Here is a 13833-nt window from a genome sequence, read left to right as displayed (position 1 = left end):
GGCGGGGTAACATATGATTTAAAATCGATCAGTGTTAATTTCCAATGTTTTCTTTCTAATTATGTTGTATTTTCTCCATATCTTTCCTCAAGTTTTAAATCACATGGAATGCCATCTAAATATCAATTCTAGACATCTATTACTTAGAAATATTGATTAGTATTGGTTAGTATTTTGAGCATCTTCTAAAAAATTCAAAGAGACAATGATCTCTTAACTAACATTTAAATTTGTTATTGTCAAAATATTTGTGAAATTATCCTGTTTTCTTGAATTGCCTGAATTTCAGTGTATTATTTGGGGAAAAAATGGCATTGCCAGGCATAGTGATACATGCCTATAATCCTAGAAACTTGGGAAATTTAGGCAGGAGGATACCAAGTTCAAGACCAACTGTAGCAACTTAGCAAGGTCCTAAGCAGCTTAATGACTTCCTGTCTCACAAATGAAAAATAATTTTTTAAAAAAGGGCTTGGGATGTGGTTCAGTGGTTAAGCACTCCTGGGTTCAATCCCTGTTATCAGAAAAAAAGTATCATATCATCATCAGAAAATCTGCTAAAATCAAAATTTGGTGTTTTTATTATTCCCTTGGCTACTAATGTAGTAATACTCTTTCAAAATCGGAGAAGATAGTGTGATAGAATCAGTTTCCAGTGATATCCATAAAGGATAAGTATTTTAAATTTCATAAGGTCTCTTTTCAGTCACATTGTTATATATTGTAAAAATTATATAATACTTTGTAGCTCCTCCCATCAAGGTGAGGTACTGGCATGTATTTACTCTCATCTTGAATCTAAACTGGCCTTGGAATAGAATACAGTTGAAGAGATACTGTAGAAATACAAGCCTAAGCTTCAAAGGACAATAGCTTTTCTACTTGATACCCTTGAAAATCTTACATGAATAAGCATGAGCTAGCCTGCTGGATAATAAATAGCACATGATCCAGGGCTCCAACCAACAGTCAGGTAATGCCTGATTTGTGCATGCGTCCTTGCTTGCCTGCCTGCCTACTCTAGATACATGAGAGAACCTAGACAAAATCAGCAGAAGAGCTTCATGCGTGACCTTAGACTAAATTGTCAATCTACAGTATCAGGAGATAAAAAAGTGATTTTTGTTTCAGATCATCAAATTTTTGACCATGAATTATGTAGCAAATTTTAGCTGATACAGATCTGTACTGTTTTCATAATAAATGTTATAGAGTTTATGTAAGTTTTATTATTAAAATTTTTCTGTAAGTTTAATATAGTATTATTTTAATATAATTTTTCAGAAATCCGTTTTATCCTCAGACATATGATATGGAGTGAAATGGGACACAATACAATTCTTTTTACCAGTAGATATTTGCTAAGAACTTTAAATTCCATGTTGTTTATTCTCTTTCAGCAAATAGTAGTGATTGTAGGTCTTGGCTGTCTGTATTACTGTTTATTGTTTTAACAAGTGGCTATTAATGTCTGAAAAAAATAACACTTTCTGAAATGAAAATGAGAGGATGAAAATTAGGAGCATGTACTGCTATGTTGCTCACAAATTCTACTCACTGTCGGTTGAGACTTTAGACCAGTTTTCTCTCACAGAAAGCCCACCTGAGATTTGTTTCCTTCATTCTCATGTGTAAAAATCCATGTCAAAAATATATATTTAATTGAATCAAGGCTATATTTGGCTTTACTCAATCATTGAATTAAGATTTTTCACTCCCAAAATAATTGAAAACTATTACCTTTTGTAATATTTTCCTAATGGGAGGAATATCCTGGTTCGACTCTGATGTAATCAAAAAGAAAATAAAAATAACACCTTTACTATTAAATTATTTTACAGTGCTTGTGAACTCATAACTTTAAAATATTAACTTGAAAACTGGGAAAATATAACTATTTGAATCTCTTTTATGAACAATATCTGAATATTATGAAGTGCTTTAAAAAATGTTTCCCAGTCATTGTTGTATTTCATAGTTTAAAATTTGAATGGTTTGAAATGAAAATAAGGAGTTATCTTTTCTGAAAACAAGTTATATAGATCTTCAGGGACTGTAAATTTTATCTTACTTTGAACAATGAAACAGTGATTATATGCTTATTCTTAGGACTTCATTTAACAATGTTGAATATTTAAAACTATTTTTATGGTTTTTCATTGAATAATTCTTTAACTCTTTTTACACCACATACATCCATTTGGCTTATCAGAAAAGTGCAATGCCAGTTAAAGGGGAATTCAAACCTACTTATTTCTGATTTTTACTGTCATTTCTTTTAATCTCTAAAATGAATATTATAATATGACCTTCACAGAGATTTTTTCTGAGAGTCAAAAATCTTTTTTCAGTGCCTGAAATTACATGGGCCTTTTTTTTTTTTTGGGGGGGGGGGATTGCTTAAATTGCTAAGGTTGGTTTTGAACTCATGATCCTCCTGCCTTAGCCTCCTGAGCTGCTGGCATTATGGGCCTATGCTTAATGTGGGCTTTTAATCTCCAAGATTTTAGTTTTTATTTTATTTTAAGGCATGTGAAAATTAGTTATTTGGGGGTATTATTTTAGTGGTAATAGTTACATTGAATAAGAAGATCCAAACTTTTGAATTATTAAAAGTTTTACTACCTCAGCTTTCAAAATAAAAAAATATAACCAGTTCTGTTTCATTCAAGTATTCTGCAATACTTGTAATGATAAATCTTAAAATATCATCTTTTTGGTTCCTAACAGGTCCTTTTCCCTTAATTTTAAGCCATTATCTTTAGTTATATATGATATTTCAGATTCTTTAATAAATAAGGAAAAGTAAGATTTGAGAAAAAGTCTGCCATGGTGGTTATCTTTCCTTAAAGGACTCAGTCACAGTTTAATGTTTTTGCAAAAATGTTTGTTAGTTAAATATTCAGATATAAAACCATTTTTATCTAAAACTGTATTATGTAGAAATATTTGGATGAAAAATGATGCCCCCCATACCCTTATATTTACAATGATATGAAGTTGATTATGTTTTTATCACACAAAATTCTGTTGTTGTTTTGTTTGCTTTTTTGCTCTCAGTATGTTTATAAAGGCAGAGGTTGCATATGGAAAAGGAAATCCACTTCAGTTTCCAAATGCTACCTCCCTGCACTTTGCCAAAAGTGAAAAATACTTTTTGCATTTGAGACAAAATATAATCCATATTTATTTCGCGGCCTTAGGAATTTCAAGGGGTCACTTCTATAGGAGAGTTCCAAGGGAGTTAGGAATCTGGTCTGTGATTTTACTTTTGGCAGTGGCTTCTGAAATAAAACACAATCGCTTATAATATTTCAAAAAGTTATCCATCATCCACATTGTAAAATACATTGCTGTATTTTAAGCTCTGGAGTATGACTTGAAAAATTCACTATTCATGGGAGGTGGACAACATGAAAAGAAAAGGAAAATGGGAGACAGGGGGCTTAGGGGGGATAGGGTTCCATGTGGATGAGAAGAATTTGACTCAAAATACATATGTTCCAGGAAATATTTGTTGAGGCCTGTGTTGTTAATTATGATTTTCAAGGTTCACCCATACCTCAGGTTCTCAATATGTAATGCATGTAGCCAATATGTTAAAGTTAGAAGACTCCAACTGTTTACATACACCATTTTAATAGAGATTTACCAGAAGAATCGGTGAGAAAACAGCTCTGTTGAAGACAGATGGAAACTCACGGCCATATTTTATTACACTATCTCATTGTGGTTTTTCACACTGTGGGAATTTGACTCCCAGAATGAGGGGAGACTCTCCACTTTCATTTCAGTCTGACCACTTTTCTTCAGGGAAAGCAAAGGCTCACAAATCAAAAGTTTGCTCATATAAATCCCAGGAAAAAGAGTCAAACAGAAAGTTCTTGCTACATAAGCATGCCTATCCATAGAACAATAGGGGTTCTAAAACCCAGTCCCCAAAACCCAGTCCCAAAGAAATCTAACAAAATCTCACGAAGTATACAACTGAGTGTGCGCTGCTCAGCAGTGAAGCTCCTCGGGATAGTTCAGCTGTGGTTTCCTACTTGGAAGATGTGAGGTTCTTTACCCCAACTTAAGCTCATAAATCTTTCCTGTTGACTGACTGGCATTACAAGTTGGCAGGTATTTATTCTAATTTCTTTTTACTATAGCTATAGAAAGCACATATCCTCATTCTTTTTTTAAATTACTAAGAATATGTCATTCGTAATATCAGAGCTTCTGTTACCTTCCTGAAGAATGAGAATGAAAGTCAGTTCAAAACCGGTTGAGATATTTCTTCAATCTATTTGAGAAAGGAAAATAAAATTTCTATTCAACTGTGATTTTCTTTAATTCATGCAATTTTTAGTGTATTTTGTTGTATTCACTGTTAACTTTCTTTAGGATTCAGTTATGTTCCCAAATTGTCACCTTAGAAAATACATTGTAAAGTACTAGCGACTATTAATGGAAATAGGTCTCAGGAATGATCGAACTATAAATCCTACCTTAAAATTTTTCAGCTTTGTTTGAGAGAAATATATAGTCATCTGGGCTATGGCTTTGACTCCTAGGGCTAGGCTTTCATGACAGATAAAGTAATCTTTTATGCTTACGGAAAATCAGATGCTGCTCTCTTGGAAGAACAGTTTTGGGTGATGCAAAGACTAAATTGATAACTTTTTTGTTATGTCTTTTTGCTTTTCAAGAAAAATACTTAAAATGGTAACTTTGCCCTAAATTGGACCCTGACATGCCTCATGGTTCTCATATTTCTCTTTTCTCTCTCCTGCACATTGTCACGATTTTCATTATTCTTTTGCATTTAATTTTATTTCATCATAAACTGAATTGACTTTTGCTAGTAAGTTTTAAAGCACATTGTAAATATTCCTCTGTATATTAAAAAACATGTGGTAGATACACATGCATTCATAATGAATTAGCCTCAAGATATTTTAAGTGGAAAAAGCCAAGTGAAAAAAAAATGGGGATAATATGCTTCTGTTTTTTTAAAATCAAACACATAAAACATAAATTTGAATGTATTAGTACATATTTTCTTATTTATGTGTAAGCCCTCTATAGAAGCATGCATAAGAAAATGGTAATAATGATTGTCTCCAGGAAAGAAAGTGAAGCTGAGGCTTTGGGGTCAAGAGTACACGTGGACTTTCTTTATTTTTTCTCTTTCTCTCTCTCTCTCTTTCTCTCTCTCTCTCTCTCTCTCTCTCTCTATATATATATATATATATATATATATATATATATATATATTTAATTTTATTTATGTATATACATTTATATTTTATGTAACATGTAATATAATATATATACATATATACATTATAAAATATAAACTATGCATATAAATATACAAATATATGCATATACATACAATATGTATTTTGTCTAAAAATTTTATTGTGTACATTATTTAGGAATTAGATAACTCCTATTTAATTGTTGCTGAGACTTATAATAATGACTGTCATATCATTTTTACACCAAGGCATTTCTAAAGTAGTACTGTGTAAAAAAAAAATAGTGAATATCCAAACAACAACAAAAAGTGCTTAGATTTATTTTTCTAGTTGCAAGACAATATATTTTTTTTATGTGCTTCTTGGTTTAGGGTACAAATTGTCATTATTCAATAAAGCATTATTACTTTGGGGTTGGAATAAATTGGCATTATTTTATTTGACTAAAATACAATATTCCCAATTCTGCACTTGACATTCAAGTAGAGTAAAGTTAGTTTTTACTGTCAATATATTAGATGCAGATGTGAATGCCTAAAGTCAGGTTTAAAATTTTAAATAGAGCTCCATATGGTTTTAAAACCAAACGGGGAGGGTTGCTGGCAGTGTGTCATACGATTTGAATAGCAATGAACTTAACATTTCAGTAATTCTTAGTCAAGCTGCTTTAATTGGCCCATAAAAGGGAAATACAGGACATGAAGTTCAAAATTGTCCTTCAAAGAGTGGGAAAACTTGATTATTTTAGTCTGAATTATTTGGCGATACTCCACAATATTTATTTGATTTATGCTTCTCTGTGAAGAGATACAAAAGAGTCATTTAAAGGCAAACATTGGAAAAATCCCATTAATTTCCTTCTTTATCATGGAGCCATTTGTTCTGAGCATTCATGTGCTACAGTAAGGAATTGAGCTTGAAGCTATGACCTCGGTCATTTCCAATGTAGAGATAAAATTAGCAAGTGATTGCAAAACCATAGAGCCCTGTGTTATTTATAGGTCAAAAGTGATGACAACCTTTCCCAGCTTACAAAGAAGAACTCTACATCTTCTTCTTCTTTCTTTTCTTCTTCTGTTTATGCAGATGATTATAATGTATCTGTCTACAGGAAACTCTTAACCAAACCTGTTCAGCAGCATTGCGACTTTTTGTCAGGTGTTTTTATCATCATATGGCATCTGTCATGATGAGAGAAGTCGATACTAAATGTGATAAGTTAATGACATTTACATTCTGGTCAAATGCTAAGTGATCTGGAATAGTGAACTAATAAAACCAGCCTGTATGTCTCCCTTAAGAGCACATTATTTAAGAAATGCTTCAACGTTGCAAGTAGAGTTTCATGTTGTATTGTGAAAAAAAAAATGAACCAGAGACAGTGAAATAATAAATGAAATATGACCTGCTGAATCCCCTGCTACGTAAGCAATAGATGCATAAATTTGAGTTGCTGTTACCCTCTGCAGTGGGTATCCATAGCAGCCAATTAGATTTTACGCTGTTGAAGTTTGGAAGGGGTAGATTATGGAGAAAACAGAACTCTTAGAGGGGGCTGTTAGAAACTTCCTAAAATCCTAAATAATTTTCCTATAAGTTGTTTAATATTCTATATTTTATCATATACTACATTTAGACTTTGTAATTATAAAATTTATTTTGAGCCCTTAGAAATCTTGTCCGCCTACACAAAATTAATATCTATGAGAATATTAGGTGGAAGATAATCAGTTTTGTCAATCAATACATGTTGGGTTTAAATGTTCCTTTAAAACAAATACTATCTAATGTAAAGAAGGAATTCCACACACAAAAATGAAACTTTTCTGCCAACAATGAAAGGAGACCTGTTTTCTAATTTTTCCAATTCATATTATTGTGATAATTATTTTAAATAACAGACAAATACAGCTCTTCTGAGATTTCTACAGATGCTGTACAACCATTAAAATGAATTGTGTTTCTGGTCTTAGGTATTTGGAAAGGAACTGAATAATGTTAACAGCTGTCAAATTTTCTTTTTTGAATCATTAAATAATGTTTTAAAAACACTTTAATGTATACAAAAGAGAAGTTTATCTGTTGTCTCCCAAAAGCATTTTGTCCAATGTAAAATTTTGTGTGACATTTTACTTATCTAAAGTTTAATAAGGAAGATAATAAGGTCTCTTGAATTCCTTGAATCATGTCTGCTGGTCAACAAGATGAACTTGTTCCAAGTTTTGTAATGCCTGAAGAGTTTAGGGGAATAAGGAGAGAAAGTTAGAGGATCATCTGTGGCTGATGTGCAATCTATTGTGGCCAGCTTGCAGAATCTGTGAAATAATTTGACAGTGTTTGTTTTGGCTTGATGTTCTGTTCTGAGATGGAATGAAAGAGAAAACATTTATTAAATTAATTATCCTTTCTATAATTCTTCCTAGCACGGTCTTAATAGTGTTTCCAGGAAATGGTAACAAAAAATTATAAAAAAGCATCAGCATTATTCTCTTTTTTGTTTGAATTTATCAATAAATGAAAGCCCAAGGGGAAAGTATCATTTCATTGGTGGTGACATGTGACCTTTAAAAAAAACAAAAACAAAAACATCATTTTGATTAAACGATAGCTTTTCTAATGCTTCCATATTAATCAGGCAGGAGTGTCTTGGATGAAGCAACTATTTATTTTAGGACTTGAATGGGGACAGGATGAAGGAGGATAGAGCCATGCTCAATTTTAGAAGGTCCTGAAACCTTCACGTTCCTTCTTCTCTCATCTTAAATAACTCAAGAATAAAGTATCCCATTGCTTTATTTCTATCATGTTAAACTCTGCACGTGACCTTTTCAAATTATCATTTTTCTTAGTTAATGAAATATTTTTGCCTGTGACATACACTGAAGGAATCAATCACTTCAAAATGTTTGTTAAGGTTATTTGCAACTGCTCATATTAAATTCAACAGGTTTGTATCTAAAGTGTAGGGGCTGGGAATGGCAACTGGCCAAAGACTTAAAGAAGGGAATTTGGAGTGTAAACAAACAGTTCCACTAAAGATAAGTGGATTAGAAATTTGGATGATAAAGTTAACTTTTAATTTATTTATCCAAGGATTGTTAAAATGAATCATCTATACAGTATTTAAAGTGTAGAAGCTGGCCAGGTATGGTGGCACACACCTGTAATCCCAGCAGCTTGGGAGGCTGAGGCAGGAGGATCTCGAGTTCAAAATCAGCCTCAGCAAAAGTGAGACACTAAGCAACTTAGTGAGACCCTGTCTCTAAATAAAAATACAAAATAGGCCTGGGGATGTGGTTCAGTGGTTGAGTGTTCCTGAGTTCCACACCCCCCACTCCAGGGGCGGGGGACCCTTAAAGTTCTGTTCAGCAGATGTCAGAAGACATGTTGTGGAGACATTCTCTGCTCGTTGGGCTTTCAGGGACAACCAGTATCTTTGATTACTTAGAATTTCCTTCTTAAAAGACACTATGTGACAGAAAACATTTTGAAGTCTTCATAATTCTTTCAACTATTTTTCCTGAAATAAATATGAGCATAAGTCATTCTCTTAAACATTTTTTGCAAGAACACTGAAAATTTATTGGCATGTGTCTTGATGTGTGTAACTTTCAAAGTTTATTTTTACTATGATTCCTTGAATTCATTAAGAATCATATAAAAAAAAGAATCATGTTTTAAGGTTAAACCTTTCACACCAGAGAAATCTAGGCTGGTTTTGAACTCTCAATCCTCCTGCATCAGCCTTCTTATCTGCTGGGATTACAGGCATGTGCCACCACACCCAGATTCTCCTTTTATTAAGATTTTTAATTCCTTACTTTGTATACAGTTGGAAATCAGCATTTTAAAAATGCTGAATAAATAGCCTTCTGCAGTTAGGAATATTATCCACTGACCTCACAATATATAATTTTTGTCAGCCTGAAAACAAAACAAGATGTGATTATACTTTTCCATATTTGTTTACCCAACATATTCTAAGCATATAGTTGAAAACAAAATATTTTAACTTCTTTCCTTATACCCATCCATCTGATACTCATCAAGGGCCATTCATTATTTGTTTCCCTGTTACCATCTGGCTCAGTTTTTTATTAATTTCACTCTAACCCATAAGAAATTACACAATAACATATATTTTCATAATAAACACTTAAAAAATTCTACTTTCATTCTATACATGAATCCAAATCTACAAGAGAAAAATAATTACTGAGAATAGTTATAATAATGTTGAATGGTCAACATAGATAAAATAGGGAATGGTGGTAGAGGAATTATGCAGGTATTAGAATATTTTCTTTCTGTATTTTATTGTAGAACTAACATTGAATACATAAAGCTCAACTCTTAATTGGGATGATTTTAAAGATTCATACAATGATATTAGGTATGCAAAGGCAGTTAAAAAATTGCTTCAATACAGGCTTATTCAAACTCCAGACATTTTTTGCTGTATGAATCCAAGGGACCACTTTGATTTGAATTCAAAAAGTCACATGTCCCAGTAACCATCAATGTGATGAAGAAGAACTTTTTTTCCCATATCCAATAACTAAGATCTTACAGTTTAGCTACAATCACATTGAGCATTTTGAGAAATCATTTGTGAAAAAATATTCCATAGGTTAGTTGTAAGAAGTATGCTTTTGATTAGGATTTAAAATATCATGTTTGAAGCATACTGGGTATTTCATAGCTCTCTATTCTTGAATAATTTAGTGAATAACTGCACTTATTTTGTAGTGTTAAGTGGACAGAAACCTTCTTAATACCCAGTTGAAGCTTTAGTCAGCAAATTTGCTTCTGAAATAATGTGAAACATCTGTTCCCAATGAAGATAATTTTTGAAAACCTTTCGCCTATATTTACCTTCTTCTTCAGTGTAACTAGATAAAACTATGAAAAAAGTTTATTTACTCTTGAGAAAATGTTAATAACTTTGTGAAAATCAAAAGTAGCAACATGACAATGAAAATAAGCCATAAATTATAATAGTTTAAAGATAGCCAGAGTTTAAAAATGATAAATGCAGTTATCCATCATGGAAATGGACTAAATCTGAGATAATATTTATTCTTTGTTCTTCTTGACTATTGAATGCGCTATTTTGTTATTGATTTTCAAAATTCATGCATAGGACAAAAGTACGTTTTTAAAAGTGGTTGTCATTAAAATATGTGTTATTGTATAATTTCTTATGGGTTAGAGTGAAATTAATATATAACTGAGCCAGATGGTAACAGGGAAACAAGTATTGAATGGTCCTTAATGAGTATCAGATGGATGGTTGTAAGGAAAGAAGTTTAACAGGTTATATGCTTCTAAACAGGATTTGACATCTGGAATGTTCTAGAATATTAGAATAAAAGGTGAAAAGTGAAAGGTTTTATGCATTGTATGCAGACCATTGCTAGAGCCTTTTGTAGTCATAATGATGTAATAAAAACTAAAAGCCTAGGAGTTGGGGTGTAGCTCCCCAGTAGCATACACATATGCACACTCACTCACAAACTGGCAATAGGAAGGGGCTGGGGATATAGCTCAGTGGGTAGAGTGCTTGCTTAGCATGCACAAGGCCCTGGGTTCAATCCCTGGTCCCACAAATATTTGGTGTGTTGTTGTTCCTACTCCTCAGGCCAAAAACAATATCCCAAAACCAACAACCTTCAGACCTGGTCTTCACTGAACTAGTAGATTGTCAGATGTCAAGGCCATTCAAGCATGGATGGGCCTAGGTTAGTTAGTCTCTGAGGAGGACTAGAAGGTGCACTGGTTACACACGAGGTATTATCCTACGTTTCAGGATCATTCTGTGCATTGAGTTGCAGGTTCTGTGATAGACCAAAGTGGAAGTGATCTGAGCCAAGTTGGAGTCATTTTATTCCAGTCTTCAAATCTTACATGTGACTCTAACCTAGAGAACTATTAAAATTAAAACTTGAGAATACAGAGCAGCATGCTAAGATCATTGGATTATATTATGTGTTCCTATGGGCTGAAAATAGGCCCTGTTAAAAAATAAAAATAATATCAAAATAAATCTTCATGAAATCTGCTTAAACTTGAAGATGAGGACCTTAAATATCCCCATATGGAAATTACCTTGCAGATTGATGAAAACCATTGAAAATTATCATTTAAGGAAAGGAAGTGAGAATGCTCTGCTTTACTGGGAGTCAATTCCTAATTCATGCAGGGAAAGGAGGCCAAATGGAAACAAGCTCTGCTTTGGAGAGGGCTAATTCAGTTCTTAGGTTTATCTTCATCAGTTTTATGACCTTGGACAAATTGTCTCACTTTTCTCTGCTTCAAAAATTTTACAATTGTTAGGAGGATTTGAAGAATTAATGATATATAGTTGTTGTTTTTGTTTTTGATGGTTCTAGGAATTGAACCCAGAGCCTCATGCCTGCTGGCAAAGTGGTTTATCTCAGATCTGTATCCCCACTCCTGATACATATTCTATGTGGGGCAAGGCTTTTGAATGTTTAATAGAAAATAAGTAAAAATAACTTTGAATTAAATATATTCATAACAGTTTTTTTTAGAACTAGTCATCATTGCAATGATATATTATACCTATGGTCATGTACTGATTAAACAAAAGTTTGTCTTAATAGTTGTGGTCATCATCCCTTTAGAGGTTCTATCAAAAATTAATAATATATTATCATAATTATTTTTTTTCTCCACTAGACCATAAACTTTAGGAGGTGAAAATTTGTGATTTTTTGCCCACTATTGTATTTCTAATATTTAACATATATTAGGCATGCAATAACTATGTATGGAATGGGCGAATTAATGTATTAAACATGTATTTGACTTTGTCTTACATATCATTTTTTTTGTATTAGGATAGGAAATAAGTGAATACATGCATACTTTTGTTATTACCCAACTTAAATTTTAAGTCTACAAAGATTTACAACAACAACAAGAAAACCTAAAGGCTACTGCAATATATAAAAAAAAAATGTAGACGTAGTTGTATAAAATTTCTAGTAATTGTGGCATCACATCAAGTAATAATATGTAGGAATTCAACTGTTATACTTAGTAGAGTTTAAAAATGTCTAAAAAGGGAACATTTGCATTTTATTAGTATGATATTTAGGAATCACTATCAAGGAAAGATATTAAGATGGAAAATGAGATGTTAATACGTCAAAGAGCCAGTCTTGTTGATTATGTTACAGAGGTTGGAAAATAGGAGGATAAGGATCTACCCTACACTGAGCAAATGGAAAGAAGTGAACAGAATGGGGAAAAGAAATAGTATTTAAGGAGAATTAGGAAAAGGAAGACAGTGAGAGGTCATACAAGACAAGATTAATATGTGAGTATTTTGTGAACTGAGAGAGGGAGTATTTAAATTGAATTCCGAAAGGCAAAGGCCATTTTTTCATGAAATTCAAGTATATTCACCACCCACAGCCTAAAAGCAAATTTGTAAACACTGGTTCATTTTATCACCAAAAATTCTATTGCATCTTTGGGGTTTCCTAGAGACAATAGGAGGACACAGGAATGTGTGCCCACTTGCACACACATAGGCATGCACTGCACAGATGTGGGAATACTGGAACAGTCTACCATATGAAAGTAGCTGGTGTATGGTAGGACATTCACTTGTTTTTTACTCCTGCATCTATGCATTTTCAAAGATATCAAAACACCTTGGTGCCCAAAGTTATTCCCTAGTTGCTCATAGTCCATATGAGAAAGTTAAATATGCACAAAATACATTTCCACGTATATTTAAGTGGATAAAATTTTATGTGAGAAATAACCTCCATAAATGAGCATATAAGATGATAAAACAGTAAAAATTGTCTTCAAAACTTTCTTAAATTGAAGAATAGCATGATATTTTTCTATACCCATATAGCTTCTACCCATATAGCTTCTAAGTTTTTGCCTCGTTTGTGAACAGATTGATTGTCGTTTCATTAATTGACCTTGAAATAAAGTAGGTATGTATTAGAGCCTAGTTAATAAGGGGAAATAAATAAATGCATACATGCCACTGCCACAGTAGAATGGAATTTGTGTTAGGTTAACATGTACTGCAACTCTAAGTGCTAAACTTTTAAGAAGCATTGAGAGGAAGAAGGAAGCCAGGGAGGTGGCAGATAGAGGACATGTAAGATTTATATTTAAATATATGGTATGAGGTTATTGCATTATTATTGATTGCTATTATATTGAATAATTGCATTTTATAATGTGTTATGTGAAATTTTTCTCTAGATATATTATACCAATTTGTTCTTTCAGGAACAATGTGGGGGCTGTCCACTCTATTACAAAGCTAAAACTAGGGCTAGCATTCTTTTTAATCTTTTGGAAAGGCAGTGGATAGATTTTTAAAATATCTAATCTTCATTTATCTTATTACTAATGAACATTTTTTGGTGCATAGTAAAAATCTAATTTTAGTTTGTATTGTTTTGCTTCTTAGTGAATTGTATAAAGTATAAGCTTTGAAATTTCTGAGAGTGAGTTTTTTAATTACTACTGGAGAGCTCTTTTAGAGCAAGATGCACAAATCTTTGATGCTCTAGAATATTGGTCG

The 13833-nt window shown here is 32.5% G+C and overlaps 1 protein-coding gene and 1 pseudogene across 8 annotated transcripts in view; both read left to right on the top strand.

The window, feature by feature from the left end:
• The window catches only part of Nav3 (neuron navigator 3), an 802778-nt gene that overhangs the window by 478026 nt on the left and 310919 nt on the right, over positions 1-13833 (top strand). The window lies entirely within an intron of this gene.
• LOC131424983 (translationally-controlled tumor protein-like) overlaps positions 5386-13833 on the top strand; it is a 50723-nt pseudogene continuing 42275 nt past the window's right edge.

This window comes from Marmota monax, unplaced genomic scaffold (genome assembly GCF_021218885.2).
Source record: "Marmota monax isolate L192 unplaced genomic scaffold, Marmota_monax_Labrador192_F-V1.1 WCK01_AAM20220418_F8-fsc00146, whole genome shotgun sequence".
Taxonomy (NCBI): Eukaryota; Metazoa; Chordata; class Mammalia; order Rodentia; family Sciuridae; genus Marmota; species Marmota monax.
This window is presented reverse-complemented; position numbering and strand designations above follow the sequence as displayed.